An 18,378-nucleotide genomic window follows, 5' to 3' on the forward strand; every position below is an offset into this window, starting at 1 on the left:
ATAATACCCCCGATCTTGGGTTGAACGTATTGGAAAGTGATATACACATTACCATTAGCGTATGAAGCAATGCTCTTTATGTAAACAAATTGAACTTACGTATTTGGACAATGCTAAAACACCGTTAATTCACTGCCCACATAGCAGCAGCCGACTATATATATGTATATAAATAACTGTATATATATAAATATATATATATAAATATATGTATATATATACATATATTTCTCTCTATATATATATGTGTATATCTACATCTATGTATGTATATACATATGTATATATATATATAGATATGTGTATCTATATATATGTATATATACACATATCTATGTATATATATATATATATATATATATATATATATATATATAGAATGGTTGTATCACTTGGTTTCCTAAACGAAAATCCAATAACACTCACGTGATGATTAAGGAGAGCCTGGTATATGGTATGTTTATTGAGCAAACATTATTACCTACATATGCGCATACATGTTTCCGTGAAATACCAATTTAAACATTACACTTTATATATCAATGCTTGTTTTTAAGTGTTATGAAGTGCTATTCTTGATTTGGGATTCCAATGAAACATGAATGCACAGATGTAGCCAAAAATATTTCTTTAATAAACAGACTATATATATATCTATGCATATAATGATATCTATATTTATCTTTATATATATTTATATTTATGTATATATCTATCTGTATATCAATGTGTATATATGTATCGATATATATATATACATATAATGTCTATATCTATATATCTATAAAAGTGAACGTGTCTGTCTGTCTGTCTGTGTGTCTGTGTGTCTGTCTGTCTGTGTACATTTCCCTACGCAATAATTCTGTCAATTTGTAGTCTATAGACTCGAAATTTGAAATACCTGGTACTGAGATTTAGGAAAATCGATGTGACGGGTGTCAGCCAGAAATTTAGCTGTTAAGAGGTCAAAATTAAACGATTTGACCTTTAAGAACTCTACCAAACTCCTCCGACAATTTTGGGTCTAGACACTTGAAATTTTAGATATAGGTTCCTTGAAACTGGATCTAACTTAATAAAGTGATTTGAGATCGAAACAATAAATTTTAAGGGGTCATAATGGGGGTCAAAGTTTTAAAAAATTAACCATTTTTTTTGTTTTTTTGCTTTTTTTTGCACAGCATACACCTCCAAACACCCGAGCAACGCCGGACACCCCTGTTAGTTGTATATATTTATATATATATATATATATAGATATATATATATATACAAACATGTGTGTATATATATAAAGATATATATAAAAATATAGACATTATAAGTATATATATATCGATACATATATATGTGTGTGTGTGTGTGTGTGTGTGTGTGTGTGTGTGTGTGTGTGTGTGTGTGTGTGTAGGGTTAAAACTGGATCGAAAAAATCACCTACCTGTACAAAAATGCACGACACTAAATTGAAAAGATAGAAAACTTCTGTCAGGAATATATATATGTATAAATATATATATGTATATATATATATATATATATATATATATATATATATATATATATATATATATGTCTATATCGGTATATATAGGTATATACAGGTGTTTATATATATATATATATATATATGTATATATATATGTATATATGTATATATAAATATGTGTATATACATACATATGACTACTTCATTTAATCATATTAATAAACGAAGAAGTAATTTATGCATAATGTTCAGTATTTAAATCAAAAGTCCTCAATATATGATTAGAGCTAGGTAGTAAGTTATGAATATATATGTGGCAATTAAGCTACACAGAATATTCCGCGTTTCATCCTCGTGAGTATATATTCTTTGTAGCTTAATATATAGTAAGTTATAAAAACTGTGCTTTTCACGGAGGTCTCCTCCAGAGTGTATGTTTTTCACATGCTTCTTTTTCCGTTAAAGGAATTTTTCTTCTTTCTTTTCCTTTAAACAATGTTCTATTGTCAAGAGTGTTTTTATTCCTAATGTCTGAGGAAATGATGGTTTTTGTGAAACTTTTCAAACGCCATGATGTTTGAAATTGTCGAACTGGAGATTCAAACAATTGTAACGTAAAATGAAATACACTTTCTGTTGCTATCAACACCTCTTTTGAAGTTTTGATTTTGCTTATCCAGTAAGTTATAAAAATATATTTTTATAACCTCCTATATCTATATTTTTATAAAGTAATAGGGTTCGTGTGTTTCTGTCTGTGTGTACAGCTCTCCATCATCAACGAAATATAAAGGAGGTAAGAGGGTAGATCTCTCCTGGTAGAGAAACATTAGAACCCATTGTAGGATGTTTCTGTTATAGGAGACATAAGAATCTTTGCCTAATTTCTTTATATACTAGTCTACAAACCACCCCCATATCGAATGACTTATGCTCATTTGCATATCAAATTATATTAAATCTCTTTAACTAATTACCTCGACCTTATTACATATTGGAAATATTCTAATCATTTCAACTGTACTATTTACAAAATCTATTTAACATTTAATTATTTAATATATTTTCATTTAATTTTATATTCGATTTATTTCACTTTACGTATATTATCAAAACAATTCATTGGCGAGCAAAGCTTTATGTTTTGGGATTGTATTGAAAATGTAATGGAAATTTCAATTTCGTTCCGTTTTAATCTTTTATATTTTACTTGCCAATATAATTGAAAGAATACAATCTAACTATCGTAATTTTATATAAATAAACAAAAACAAATATTTTAAAATAAAACTTTATTAAAAAATAAATAATTTTATTTTTAAATGAAAAAAATCAATTTAGTAAAATAATTGTATTAAACACCCCCAGCCTTGTCAGCAAACCTGTAAACCTATAAAATTTCGAATGTAAACAGTGATTTTTCGATTTTGTTAGCGCTTGCCGCAATTAAACACAATTAAAACGGAACTAACTTTATTTCCATTCTATTTTTTAAACAACCCCCAAAACATAACGCTCTCTTCCAGTTATAGCCAATTTTTTTTAAATTAAATAAAACAGGTCAAAATAAACAGATAAGCGCATTTTCTTTTACATTTTTCTTACAACCATTGTCATTTAACCAACTGCAGGATATCGTTACTTTTGTGGGGTTGTTTTGAAAATGGCACGGAGATTATAATTACGTTCCAATTTAATCTTTCTGGTCGAGCCTATTTCGAAAGCCTGTTTATCATAGATTTGAACTACAAATAATTTATTACATTTTGATTATTACTATCTTAAGACTTAAAGCTTATATTTATTTAATTTTTCTATTTATATATTGAATTAGTTATTTCCAGTCTTATTTAAACTTAGTGCCTTCTTTAAACCGGATGAACCTTTTATAAAAATATGAGTTTAACGTAAAGAACACGAACAAGGTTTTATTCAACTGAATTTCTTCCAGTTTACTAACAAAATATATAAATTTAAAAGAGATATAAATAATAAAATAAAAAGGTTATGTAATTTAAAAGAAATACACGTACTCACAAAAGCAGAACTTTTTTTTACACATTTTTTTCTTTAAAACCATAACAATGAGACTAACAATTACCTAGATCTTAGTAATTATTTGTTTTAATAGAACTGTTTTAATTGTACTGTTTACTTAGTTAACCTAAGTTGGTATTACATTTATTTTACATTTACTTTTTTTTTAATTATTACTTTTAGACTGTGGCGTTTACACCCGGGAGTAATGAGTCACACGTAGGTCGCTTTTATTCATTCCTTTTGGTCAAGATCAAAGTGTAGTATCTGTTCTTCAGATGCTGCACTTCATTTTCTTGTTCTCTTTCGGTGGAGGAGAAATCCTTCACGACTGAGACAATTTTTATTTTTGTACCTTTTCTCCACGTTAAAAAACGACCCTGGTGTCTAACTCTGTCCCGTGGGGAGGCATAGTAAATAGGTACAATATAATTGTTTATAATTGTACTATTCAGAAATATTATTTATAGTTCGTCCATTTCAGTTAGTATACATTTCCTTTACGCTTAATTAATTTACAATCATTAATATCGTTAAACAATTCCGTTTAAAACCGAAATTATGCCACCCAAACGAAGTAGAAACGAAAGTGAGGAAGAAAGAATGGAAAGATTGGAAGCTAATAGACTAAGAGTTGCTGCAATTCGCTCCAATGAAAACAATTCAGATAGAGAAAGACGTCTAGAACTTAACAGGATACGTCAAAGAGAAAGGAGAGCAAGACTGTCAGATTTGGAAAGAGAAACCCAACGTGAAGCTGACAGAACTAGACATGCTGTAAGGCGGTTAAATTCATCACAAGATGAAATTCAAGAAAGGCAAAGATATGCACTGGAAAGAGAAGCAATATTACGATCGAATGAATTATATGAGGTAAGTAGACGTACACAAGGTCAGTTGAGAGTGGCTCAACGACATCAGAATGAATCGGAAACCCAACGAAGCTTTCGCCTATACCAAGGGCAACAACGAGAGGCTGCATGGAGAGAGAGTATGACTTTGCCCCAGCAATTGACAGAAAACGAGGCAGCTAGACAACGAATGACTGCTTTGAGACACCATGAAATAGAACACTGCAATAGAAAAGGATTGCTCTACAACAAAAATGACTCTCTCACTACAGCTGATATAGGAAAAATGGACAAAGTATGTCAACATTGCTCAGCTGTAAAATTTAAAGGAGAAACCCTTGGTTGTTGTTGTTCTTCTGGCAAAGTTGTGCTTGATAGCTTTCCACCACTGCCTCAGTTGCTTCAAGATTTGCTCTCCGGCAATGGTCCCATCTCTAAAGATTTTCTGCAAAATCTACGCAGTTATAACAATTGTTTTGCAATGACATCATTTGGTCACAAAATTGCGGCAGTACATGGGTGGAACCATTCTTTTAGAATTCGAGGCCAGGTTTGCCACCAGATTGGGAGTCTTTTACCACCTGAAGATGAAACAGCAAAGTTTATTCAAGTCTACTTCTTGGATAGTCTGGAAGAGGAACTACATAATCGGGGACGTGACAGTAGACTCAATAGAGACATTCTCCAAAGTCTGACTGAATTTTTACATGAGAACAACAGCTTTATTTGTCAGCTGAAAACAACAAAGGAGAGGATTGAAGAAGAACACTTGGTAGAACATAAAGTTGTCATAAGGGAAGACCGAAGGCTACAAGAAGAGCATCCACGGCGATTCAATGCTCCAACAACAACGTATGAGATTGGAATATTAATGGAGAATGAACCAACAGCTAACCGGGATATTGTCTTGCGTTTTAGAAATGATACATTAAAATGGATCTCTGAACTACATCCCCTCTATGATACTTTAATGTACCCGTTAATGTACCCCTATGGTTCTCTATCTTACAACATCTACATGAAGGCATCCAATGGGCGAAAAGTTACCCAACAGCAATTTTATTCGTACCATTTAATGACTCGGCCTGGAAACTATTTTCTCTGGTACCGAAGGCTATTTCAACAATGGCTGGTGGATGTGTACTGCAAGATTGAAACAGAACGTTTACAGTTCCTGAGGCGTGAGCAACAGACCCTGAGAGCTGACAATTATAGCAACTTGAGAGATTCAATTCTTAGGGAGGATGGGAATCCAGAACAGTTTGGTCAACGAGTTGTACTTCCGGCAACTTATACAGGAGGCCCTCGATACATGTTTGAGCGTCAAAGTGATGCCATGGCATATGTTCGGCGAATGGGCCGAGCCGACCTCTTCATCATGTTCACAACAAATCCAAAGTGGACAGAAATTACAGAAAATTGTCTTCAAGGGCAAGACCCTCAGGATCGTCCAGATATTGTTGCCAGGGTTTTCAGGCAGAAGCTAAAAAAGTTACTTGAATTTATTAAAAAGGGAGGATTTGGCAGGTTGAGGGCTTTCTTGTACAGTATTGAATATCAAAAAAGAGGACTGCCGCATGCACACATCCTCACCTGGCAGGCCCCAGACGACAAACTTCTACCAGAAAAAATGGATCTCTGCATATCTGCAGAGATCCCTGACGAAGAGGAAGATCCTGATCTTCATGCTAAAGTGATGGCACATATGGTGCATGGACCTTGTGGACCATTTAATCCAAATTGTCCATGTATGATTGACAACAAATGTTCCAAAAAATACCCAAAAGAATTTCTTCAGTGTACCAAGCAAGGCCAAGACTCTTACCCCAAGTACAGGCGAAGAAAACCAGAAGATGGAGGCCAGACTGGTACAATAAGGATGAAGAGAAATGGTCGGTATGTTAATCAAGAAATAACAAACCAGTGGATTGTTCCGTACAACAAGGTCCTCATTCAGCAGTTCAACGCTCACATTAACGTAGAAATTTGCAGCTCGATCCAAAGCATCAAATATGTCCTCAAATACGTGAATAAAGGATGTGATCAAGCAGTGTTTGAACTACAAAGAACTGATGGAGCAGCTAACCAACAAGGCCAAGTACAAAGTCACATTGTGGATGAGATCCAGCAGTTCCAGAATGCAAGGTATGTCGGCAGTTCAGAGGCAGCCTGGAGGATATTGGAACATCCCATCCATGAACATTTCCCCCCAATTGTACAACTTTCTGTTCATCTTGAAAATGGGCAGCGTGTCATGTTCTCAGCTGATACTGCTCTGGAACGAGCCCAAGGTCCACCGCCTGCCACAACTTTGACAGCATTTTTTCAACTCTGCCATGAGGATGACTTTGCAAGGGGTCTCAAATACGTAGAAGTCCCTGAGTTTTACACTTGGAACAAATCGACAAAGAAATGGATGAGAAGAATGCGTGGGGTACAAGTTGAAGGTACTGAAAATGATGATGTATGGAAGGCACCATGCATTGGGAGAATCTACACGATTAGTCCAAAAGCAGGGGAGTGTTATTTCTTACGCCTGTTGCTCAATGAGGTTGCTGGTCCAACTTCATTTCAAAATTTGCGAGCATACAATGGTCAGGTATTTGAAACATACAGAGCAGCGTGCCTTGCTCGAGGCCTTCTAGAAAATGACCATCACTTGCATCAAGCAGTAGGAGAGGCAAGTGCCACTCAATCACCTTCAAATTTGCGAAGCCTATTTGTGATAATTTTAACAGCCTGTGAGCCAAGAAATCCTCTTGAGATCTGGATGGCTTTTCGTGATGTAATATCTGAAGACATTCTTCACAGATACAGGCAAGAAATTAACAATCCAGAAGCAGATTTTAATGAGGACATCTACAATAAAACTCTTTGTCTAATTGAAGAAAAAGTTCTCCTTATGTGCGGTCAACCATTGGCAAGCTATGGATTACCTGCACCAATGCAAGGTAGAGATGAAAGACTCGCGAGAGAGTATCAACGTGAAGTTACTTATAATCTTGAAGAACTTCCCCACAAGCAGAAAATATGCAAGAAAAACTGACCGATTCTCAAAGAGAAGTTTACAATTAATTCATGGCAATGTTGGAAGCACAAGGTGAAATGAACAAAAACATGATGTTTCTTGATGCTCCAGGTGGTACGGGCAAGACTTTTGTAATCAATTTGATCCTTGCAAAGATTAGATCCATGAGAAAGATTGTGCTTGCAACAGCATTCAGTGGCATTGCTGCTACTCTACTACAAGGTGGCCGCACTCTTCACAGCACTTTTAAAGTACCCTTGGATACTCATCGAATGGATCAGCCAGTTTGCAAAATTACTGGTAACTCAGCCTTGGCAAATGTAATTAGAGACACCTCTGCAATCATTGTAGACGAAGCCCCAATGATGCACAAGAGTGCTTATGAAGCAATTGACCGAACACTGCAAGACATCACAGGAAACAAGAATCCCATGGGTGGCATTCCAACCTTATTTTGCGGTGATTTCCGTCAAATCCTCCCAGTGGTTAAAAATGGCACAAGGGCTAACATTGTCAATGCAAGTTTGAAACAATCCTATCTCTGGAGGCACGTTATAGTGAAGAGACTGACTACTAATATGAGAGCCTATATCTCTGATAACACAGCTGCAGCAGACTTCTCAAAATTGCTTCTCCAAATCGGTAATGGTCTGTTTCCTATCACTTCTTCACCTGACACAATTAAGATTCCAACTGCGCTTGGTAAATGTGTCGGTAATCAGAAGCAACTGAAAGACAAAGTGTACCCAGACCTGCAAAACAATGGAAAATCACCGGATTGGCTTGCTGAGAGGGCTATTATTTCGCCATTAAACAGCAATGTGAATCATTTGAACAATTCAATAATGGATGAATTTCCAGGAGACACAAAGCAATACAAGTCAGTTGATTCAGCTACTAATGAATATAAAGCTGTTCACTACCCTGTGGAGTTTTTAAACTCTTTGGAGATATCTGGAATGCCTCCACACATTTTAAATCTCAAAATTGGATCGCCAATCATGATTCTTCGATCCTTGGAACCGCCAAAAATAACAAACGGAACCAGATGTGTTATCACCAGATTGCACACCAATGTACTTGAGGCCACCATTTCCTGTGGTCCCTACAAAGGCGAAACCGTTCTACTGCCAAGGATCCCCTTAGTTCCATCGGACTCAGAACTTCCATTTAAATTCCGGCGACTCCAATTTCCTGTGAAGGTGTGTTTTGCAATGAGCATAAACAAAAGTCAAGGTCAGACATTTAACACCATTGGCGTAGACTTGACATCAGACTGCTTCAGTCACGGTATGTTCTACGTCTCCATCAGCCGGACAGGAAGTTCAGAAAAACTCTACATTCTGGCTCCAAATCAAAGCAGCAGAAATGTAGTTTACCCTGAGGCTCTTTAGTGAAAAGTTCGAGAAATGGATATGAGGAAAAACTGACATGATCTGATTGTGGTAAGTTTTTAGTATTGAATGTGCAAGATAAAATTTAAGCAAGAGTTGAAAATGACTTCAATGAAAAATTTACTATGTAACATCAAGTAACCTTCCTTTTTGATGAAAATGTTTTGTGAAGTTCCTGATTGAATTTCAGTCACTACAAGAGGTAGTTAAAATGTTAATCACCTTATGCAATCGTTGCTCTTACAACATCAACTTACTGGAAAGGTGCCCACAGATTTTGGTACCCGAGTGCGCAACAAAGCTCCGTGCGAAGCACGGGTATCTTTGCTAGTATATATATATATATATATATATATATATATATGTAAATTTTTGGTACAGAAAAAAGGAAGGAGAAATTTCAGAGGAAACATAATTTAATTTAAATACCAAAAAACAAGAAATGGGCAGGTGAAATTATTAAAATTTTTTCCTTAAGGCCTTATCGATCAATATTCCGATGGGTGGTTTTCTGTTTTATACAGTGCTAGGTCGAACTATCATCTCAATATCATTGAGGCGTTAGTTATTAACAACTCTCGACCTAGCCTGTGTAGACAAAAGATTCTGAAACATCAGTTGGAGATATTCATTGATTTAAAACCACCTGAACAGTGAGATTTTTTTTTTCCACTGTTCTTCCAACTGAAACCAAAATTCCCTTCTTCCCTCATTCGTTTTCTTAGTTTTTAATTTATCATTCTGACGTTTCCTCTTAGAGGGTCAGACGATAAGGCCTTAAGGAAAAAAATTTAATAATTTCACCTGCCCATTTCTTGTTTTTTGGTATTTAAATTAAATTATGTTTCCTCTGAAATATATATATATATATATATAATTATTCATGTAAATACAGTCATAGCGTAAGAACGTTAGCTTCTCTTCACGCCAGGAATCTTTTTCATTTCTGTATTTAATCTTTCCATCTGGAATATATTTAGGTTGTATTAAAGATTAAGGAAAAACTTCTTTATACATATTTTATTTATAAAGGTACGTACTATTAGAAACTTATAATAAATTCAATTAACCATTATAATGTCAGAAATTAATACATTTTGTTTCAATCGTACAATTGAACTTAAACGTGAAACAAAACATGAAACAATACTGATGAGTCCTTTTCGGGGTGTTGGGAAGCATTTCTCCTTAAGACAACGCGTAAACAGCTTTGTAAGTGTGGGAACTAGTTCTGGTTGAATCTTTTTTAGCGCTAAAGGGAAATGCCGGGTTAGTTGCTTTACTGAAATCGAGGTTTTTTGATTAGCTTGCCAACAAAAAGCACACATATCTGTAAGTCGTATGCCATGTTTTCAGACACAGGTTGGATATTTGGAAGGTTTTGGTATTAAATTATGCCCGGCCAAAACGGAAGGCGGGAGTAAATATTTTTTTTGTTTTGTTTTTAAATGTTTCGATTGCTTTATCCTAGAATGTTCGAGTACTACTATCGGAATTTAATGCTGTTAAATTATCCAAGTAATGGTCATCACTCTGTAGAGATCAACAGGATGAAGAGTATTTATATTAGGAAAAGTTTATATGGATAGATGTACCTAAAATAGAGTTAATTAGGCATAATTACCGAAATTATGTGTGGACGAAAGATAATGAAGTGTGATAAACACGAAATCCGTTGCCTACTGCAAAGTATAATGGTCTGGGGAATATTTTATTTTACAAAAAGGAGTTGGAAAATGTCCATAATAGATGTAAAGATAAATGCTGAAATATACAAGGAAATAAGGCAAGAGAATTTATTGGCTTTTTTTTTATATAGAATCTTCGTTTTTTTTTGTTTTTTTTTACACGGTGGTCACCACTTATCAAGGCCCGGAAGCCACTCAGGGATAAGGATTATTACAAGTACACTACGTTAGTGTGGACATTCGACGAAGTGTTTACTTAAGGGGGCGGTTCATTAGGAATTTGTTAACGTTGGACTTGAACACATCCAGGTTGTAGTCAGGTGGGAAGCAGGCAGACGCAACAGAGTTCCACAGGCGTGCAGTTCTAAGAAAGAAGTTTTGTTCATGGAATTCACGTTTTGATTTAGGCACAGATAAAGAGTGGGGAAGATTTTTCACAGTGGATTCAGCTAGACGGGTGTTTTTCGTGAAAGATTGGCGAGGGGGGGACCAGAGATTGGAGTTCAGACGATCACCTGCCATGGAAATAACGATAAAACAAGGATAGGCTCGCAACGTCTCTTCTGTGGGAGAGAGGTTGCAGGGTAGAGAAAAGGGCATCCCCCACTAAGCCACGAAGTCTATTTTGTACTGTGTCAAGGCAGGATAGGCTGTTTTTAGCAGCTCCTGCGCAGATATGGAAGCAGTATTCCATCCTTGGTCGTACTTGGCTTTTATATAGATAGAGAATTGCATCAGCAGTGAGATATCTTCTGGTAGAGGATCCCACCATCTTTCCAGCGACCTTGGCAACAGACTTGATGTACGTGTTCCATTTCAGATCAGGAGTAAAGGACAAACCCAAAAGCTTGTCAAAACACGGGGCTTCTTCCAGACGAGAGCCATCCATTTCAATTGATGCCGGTTAAAGCTTTATTGAATTTTTATAACATGATAATGATCGAAAGCACAGCTAGATCTACAAACGGTTAGCTATAAAGAATGTTGATGTCTTGCAACGGCTAAGTCAGTCTCTAGGTACGAATTCTCTTCAGAAGTTATGGCGGTATATAAAAATTCAAAATATGCAAAGAATACCAAAGAACACCAAGAAGAAATATATTCCTGAATGTGCGCAAATAAGTAGTTGAGACACGAAGGAATTGATTAGTAGCTGTTGAACTAAATAACTTATATTCTACAAAATATTAATCAAAACGCAGGTTTTTGGTTGGTACAAACGCGTTTCACCGCGTAAAAAAATGAATTAATTGCTGTCATTATAAGAAGTAATAAAAAGTGTTATCATTTTTTAATCCTATTTATTTTTATGAATAAAATATATCTTAGTTTGATTTTGTTTATGCCGTTAAATATGTGTACTTATAATTCGTAAGTTTTACGTAAGACATGGCGGTTCTCCACAGGACAAAATGCTGACGCCTCTGTGTATAAAGATATTTTCATTACTTCGTTTATATATATATATGTATATATATGTATATATATATATTTATATTTATATATATACATAAATATATGTATTGTATATATTATATATTATATATCATATTATGCATATATATATATATATATTATATTATATATAGTCGTCCACATACAGTACAGTTTCGCTGTTTCACAGCTCATCAGTTCGGCTAGACAGGCAACTGACTCAAGCTAGGATCGAAACCCGTCAAGGCTTCTAACCATTGCGCTAAATGGCTGCTGCTGTGTGGGTAATGAATTAACGATGTCTTGACATGTATATAAAGCATCTCGAGTTTTTATGTACGTGTCATTTAATTAAATTATAAGCTGATTAAAGAAGAGAAGATTTTTTTGTATATTATTAGATGGTACTTATTTTGCCATTTCAAGAGAAATATTATTTAGAGTGCAAAATATTAAATCAAGATCATATGCATTGCGTAGTTTTTACGAACATTTTTCAACAGATAAAATGAAAGATGTATTAATTGCGGTCATTTTAAGAATTAATAAAATGTGTTATAATTTTTTAATACTATTTATCTTTATGAATAAAATATAACGGAGTCCGTCTTTGTTTATGTTTTGACACACGTAAAATTATAACTTATAAGCTTTTACTTCAAACATGGCGACTCTCTGCAGGACGAAATGCTGACGCCTTAGTGTATAAATATATTTTCATAGCTTTGTATATATATATATATATATATATATATATATATATATATATATATATATATATATATATACACTCACCGCTTCCTAACAGTTATTATATGATGTTATCTGTAAGTCGAATTAGAGGAATGTTCATTTGTAAACATGGCGACTCTCTGCAGGACGAAATGCTGACGCCTTAGTGTATATATATTGTTCATAGCTTAGTATATATATATATATATATATATATATATATATATATATATATATATATATGCTTGTGTGTGTGTGTGTTTGTGTGTGTGTGTAAAAAAGAATACTAAAAGTATAAAAGCTTATAAGTTTTCTTTATTCGTTTTCTATTGGTGACATGCAGGAATACAAAATAATGTAAAAAAAGAATTTAAAAACATTTTTACATATTTTCGACCGATCCTTCAGTCTTCATCAGTGTAATGAAAGTGATGAGCATATACGGGGAAAAGGAGAAAGGAAGAGAAAGAAGAGCAGGAGGAGGAGGTATATCCAATAAAAAATTGCCACGTCAGTCTTAAATACATGCATAATTGCAGGGTCTTGTCAGACGAGTGCCACTCCCTCAGTCACTGAAATTCCATGAGCCTGAAGATGACTTTTTTTAGTGCTGCCAGCGAATTCACACGCTCAAGCAGACGACAGGACATTAAAGACGGTCGTTGGTATACATATATACAGGCATACATATACACACATACATACACATACATACCCATAAAAATACACACATGCACACATCCATACATACATACACAAAATACATAATACACATACATATATACAAACATATACATACACCCATGCACCCACACACATATATATATATACATATGCATACACATATATACACACATATACAAATACATACACATATATACATACATATTCACATACATATACGTACACACGTATGCACATATACATAAATACTCATAAAATTACCTACATATACATACACACACATATATATGCACTTATATGCATACATATATATGCATATATACATATACATACATACACACACAAATATATATATACGTATATACATACAAACACATCTAAACATATATACACAAAAAATTTAAATAAATGAAATAAATAAATTAAATTAAATAAAAATAAATAAATAAAGAATGTTCCAAAATAAAAAAATAATAAATAAATAAATAAAAATAAATAAATGAATAAAAAAATAAAAAAATAAAAATAAATAAATAAAAATATATACACACATACATATATACATGCATATACACATAGATATACATACACTAATACATACATACACATACATACACATATGCATATACATACACACATGCATATATAGAATGACGGCAGATCAATTATTACATGCTTCCAGCATTTAAGGCCTACACGCGTGACAATTTTTCCATCGCCACAAACTATGTTTTTTAGACAAATGTCTGAGGAAGTATTTATGCACAGATGATATTACAGGGTTTTAGCTTTGTATGACAGCTAATTCTCTCTCCCGGTTCAAAATGTTGAGATCCAGCAACATGCAAGAGCTAGATAGTCAGCAACAAGTAAAACTGCAGACCAGCTAAATGCGGGTACTGGTCTCCCGCTTTATGTTTTTTTTTATCAGAGATTTGCTTCACCCAGAGGGTTTGCCTTCACCAAGGCTTTTGGGAAACCTCTCAACCCACACACACATGAAAATAAACACATACACGTACATATACAAGCATGGATGCATACAGATGCACGCAAACGTAGATACACAATAATACACACAAACACACATGACAGCATGCACATACACACAGACATATCAAATACATATACATATAAGTACGAACATACACACATGCACACAATAGATATCCACATTTAAAAGAAAAAATTGAAAATTAAACAGTAAATAAACATGAGGAAACGCGCCTTTAACAATTTAAATTTATATATATATATATGTATATATATATATATATACTTAAATTCTTTGAATCGACTTGTTACGCACACCATTTGAAAAGGGAAAATTTTTCCGAAATTAACAATAGAATACCTCGCATGAATACAAGTAAGACATTTTACCATACAACTGAATAAGCATATATATAAAAAGAATTAAAAAAATATATATATACACATATATATATATGTACTTATTGATTTGTAAATCACCACTTGTTCTCGTCTCCTCTTACCAACTGCGACTATAATTCATTCCTCGCATTGTGACAGCCTTCTAAATCTCTCTTACATACCTATCCCACACAATGATTCAAGCAAACTACATATCAAGCATATATATTTATATATATATATATATATATATATATATATAAATGACAAAATCTTTATATTCCAAAGTACATGATGTTGACAATTTTGTATTTTATTCCTCGACATCAAGTTATTCGTACAGTTCTTGACACTATATGTTTCGTAGCACAAAAACAATCCCTTTATTATTATATCAATTAGTGAATTTATTATGCCCTTCACTCATCAGAAGAAATCGCAACAATCAATCGAAATTATGACCACAACACTACATTCACTAATAAGAAACACCGAATGAAAAAAGATAGTTTATCTCTCTCTCTCTCTCTCTCTCTATATATATATATATATATATATATATATATATATATTATATATATATATATATACATAAATACATACATATATGTGTGATAGTTTATTTATATTCATGTTTATTTAATTAATTTATTTATTGATTTTCTATTGTTTTTGTTAGTTTTAAAATTATTTTGTATCGCTATCTTAGAACACAGTTGTTCGCAATTTCTCTTCTACAGTTTAATATATGTCGGGGTTCTTTAAAGTACAGGATAGCAAATTTTTCATGAAGGCATAATCTACATAGGTCCTCTAGGTCTCTACATGTGATAGTTTGTTTTATTATTTTCCATTCGACTACCGGCGAATGCCCGCTTTCCTTGAGTTCTCAGTATTCATTTGCTAGCATTGTTTTCATACGGTGTTTTTTTTAATGTTGTATTGTTGTTCAACAATAAAAAAAACACCGTATGAAAACAACGCTTGCAAACAAATACTGGGAACTCAAGGAAAACGGACGTTCGCCGGTAGTCAAACGGAAAATAGTAAGACAATCAAGCACATTTAGAGACCTAGACGACCCTTGTAGATCATGCCTTCATGAAAAACTTGCTATCCTTTACTTTAAAGAACCCCAACATCTATTAAACTGTAGGAGAGAAATACGAACAACTGTGTTCATAGGATAAAATTTACTCTAGGATAGAAATACAAAATAATTTGAAAACTAACAATAACAAAAAATAAATATATAAATAAATCAACATCCACATACATAAACTATCACACACGCACATATATGTATATTATATATATATATATATATATATATATATATATATATATATATATATATACAGACATATGTATATAGACAAGCATATAAAAAATTAACCTAGATTTAAAATAGGTCAGTTCACTAGATACCCACGCTCCTCGCTAAAACACCACACACAAAGGGTTCAACTGGGCCTTTTTACTGTACGTGCCTGCTCATTGGCTGATTAGAAAGGGTGCGATGGAAACTAGAAAGTTGATTGGCTAACTAAAACTCAATAGAAGGTGCGTATATAAAAACGCGAGACAACCACAAAATTCCTGCATAAGCCTGAGGAATACTAGCGTTGATGAAACGCGGAATATTCTGTGTAGCTTAATCGCCATATATATTTTATAACTTACTATATATATACATATATATATATGTATGTATGTGTGTATGTATGTATTTATGTATGTATAAAGTATCTTCATTTTGTACGTATGTTTCATTTAAACTATCAGCCGATGAAAGACGACATAATTTTACTTTATATTATTAAATTGTACTTATTTTTCCTATTTCAAGCGAAATATTTTTAAAAGTAAACTATATACGTAAGTGGATGGTGGCAGCTGTTTGATTTCAACGGGGACCGACTGGTGCTAACTAATCCTTTAAGAATGCATTCTACAGCTGGTTTTGTATAGATGTCAATATTGATGGAGGAGTTGTGATTATATAATCTTTCTTTAAAATGACAACTATCGATCCTATATACTATTTTACAATATGGGTTTCCAATTTTACTGTTATACGAAATGATCCATGAAGCATTTATGCTTGATGGACAAGTGTTATTTTTTTTTTTTTTTTACAGTTCGAGATTATCTTTTGTTCATGATATTCATATTTTTATTTGCTATAAACGAAATAATCCGTTAAGCGTTTACCCTTGAGGGACACGCGTTTTTTCCTTGCAATACTTAGTCATATTATATTTCGTTTATTTTAATCATATTTTTTTTTTTTTTACTACTGAGACTTGGATTCCGGCGGTGATCCGGAAATTGAAGACCATGAGAACGCCCTACTCCCTCCCACAAATCTATATGAATATTTAACATTCTGTTATTCCGTTCCCTATGTCTTAAATTTATAAATAACAAACAGGCATCCCGGCGTTGCCCGGCTATAAAATACGCATAAATATTATATTTTAATTAATGCAGAATTCTTATTTATTATAAAGAGAAATACTGTAGGTATTAAACGTAATGTTAAATTCCTTAATAAAAATGACATAAAAAATGGAAAGAAACTGAGGCATATGCGTGCTATTATTACGTTTTTTTTTTCTAAACAGTTGAATTCTTGTAAGTAAAAAAAGATACTCGAGCTGAGATCAAAACCAAAATCTGACGACAGTGAGTCAAGTACAATAATTATTAGACCAGTTTGATGTGATCTTTAAAAAGTGTTCACAAACCAACTTTTACTTCTTTTACATAAGAAGCTGCATTGTTTCATGACCGCGCATGCGCAGTCGTGAAACAGTTGACAACAGATAAAAATCTAGTCAACCCCACGTAGCGGTTTTCCAATGTTTACCACTTAGAAGCCCTTTTGTCTGAATTACAACCGAGTAAAAACTTGTCTACATCCCCGAATACTCTACATGCCAACTTTCATATCTGTAGATAAAAAAAATTTGTTGAGTAGATAGGGTGAGACGTGTTCTTACACACATGCGCGTGCGCGTATTCTCACTTTTATAGATATACGAGAAGATGTACCCGGAATTGCCTGTAACGTTCCTTTAAATAAATAAAGTAAAAAAAATTAAAAGAGACATGTGATGCGAATATTATCTTTTTTAAAACTAAAACCTAAAGACAGTTAGTCAAGTATGATAATCATTTGTACGATCTTTAAGAAGTGTTTTTAAACCTGCTTATTCATAACATAATATGAATCATTCGCGCATGCGCAGTCGTGAAATAATTGACAACCCGATAAAAATCCGATTTCGACTTGATAGCCGCCATTTTTTCCGGATGAAAACCGACCAAAATGTTTTCTAAATGTCTGAATATCGTATATATGAAATTTCCGATCTGCAGATCAAAAATTTGTTATAGACATATGTATTTATATCATTTACATTATTCTAACTTCTTGCACGATATTTTCACGGTCGATTAAACGTCAGACCTTCTACTGGAGTGTTGATTTTATTTATGGAGATAGCTTACTCTCGTAACTTTTTTTTTTTTTTTTTTTACAAAGGCATCACCACATTATCAAGGCCCAGAGGCCACTCAAGGATAAGGGTTAAAGAGTGTACAGTAGAAATTGTTCAATATAGTAATCATTAGTAATGAAAATTTGGTAAATTTAATAACTTAT

The sequence above is a fragment of the Euprymna scolopes genome, chromosome 30 (genome assembly GCF_053919585.1).
Source record: "Euprymna scolopes isolate OS-2025 chromosome 30, ASM5391958v1, whole genome shotgun sequence".
NCBI classification, from domain to species: domain Eukaryota; kingdom Metazoa; phylum Mollusca; class Cephalopoda; order Sepiida; family Sepiolidae; genus Euprymna; species Euprymna scolopes.